The sequence below is a fragment of the Sinocyclocheilus anshuiensis genome, unplaced genomic scaffold (genome assembly GCF_001515605.1).
Source record: "Sinocyclocheilus anshuiensis isolate Anshui unplaced genomic scaffold, SAMN03320099.WGS_v1.1 scaffold1916, whole genome shotgun sequence".
In the NCBI taxonomy this organism is placed as follows: domain Eukaryota; kingdom Metazoa; phylum Chordata; class Actinopteri; order Cypriniformes; family Cyprinidae; genus Sinocyclocheilus; species Sinocyclocheilus anshuiensis.
In genome coordinates, this window is record NW_015558589.1 from 153836 (window position 1) to 154760 (window position 925).

General features: G+C 48.1%; 1 protein-coding gene across 1 annotated transcript in view; it reads left to right on the forward strand.

Moving 5' to 3' along the window:
* The window catches only part of LOC107679952 (neurexin-2-like), a 329958-nt gene that overhangs the window by 126672 nt on the left and 202361 nt on the right, over positions 1–925 (forward strand). The gene's annotated exons all lie outside the window — the stretch shown is intronic.

Here is a 925-nt window from a genome sequence, read left to right on the forward strand (position 1 = left end):
CTCCTCCTCTTCCTCCTCCTCCTCCTCTTCTTCCTACTCTTCCTGCTCTTCCTCATCTTCCTCCTCCTCCTCTTCTTCCTCATCCTCCTCCTCCTCATCTTCTTCCTCCTCATCCTCCTCCTCCTCTTCTTCTGTTGTTGTCTGTGCCATTCATGTTACTCAAACAACAAGCTTGTCCTGTTATTTGTTATTTGCAACTTTGTTCTTATTTCTAATAACAAAAATAAGTCATGAACTGTACTGTTGTCATGAAATGAAGTGACTCCGGCAAACACATCAGATGATCCCGCTCAGTTTCTCCTGGGTCAAGCATCAGACTCGTGCAGTGTTTGTCAGCGGTGTCGTGTTTATTGCTTTGATTAGGTCAGTGTGTCCTTTCCGTAGAGCTGCATTCGTTCGGTCCCGGTGTGTTGGAGCAGACCTTGATTTTTCCAGAGTTTCCGTCTCTGGTTCGGAGCCTCTTATGACTGAACAGACCTCGGATGGATTGGAGCCCACTGGGATCACAAACACACAAACACACACACACACACACACACACACACACACACCCGGCCGGGCCGCACCCGCGCACAGATATAACTCTCTTTCAGAGCAGGGGCTGCTGGGTAATTGGATTTGATTTGATTTAGCAGCTCATTGACCTTGTGGTCAAACTATCCTGCCCTAACAATGAGACCACGGAGCGAGAAGATCCCACACAAGCCGTATCCCACCAGTTCTGCTGCTTATTAACTCATTAATATTCCCCAGTCGTCAATGTCAAGAGATTCAGACCATGAAACCGAGTTTCCTCTTCTGAAAGGAAGTTTGAGGTCAGAAACGCCGTGAGCGTTCATTCCCCGCCGCAGTTTCGTAACGTGTGTTACTGTGTCTGTATCAGACCTCCGTTCCCATACTAGTCAGGAAGCTAGTTAACCTGCGG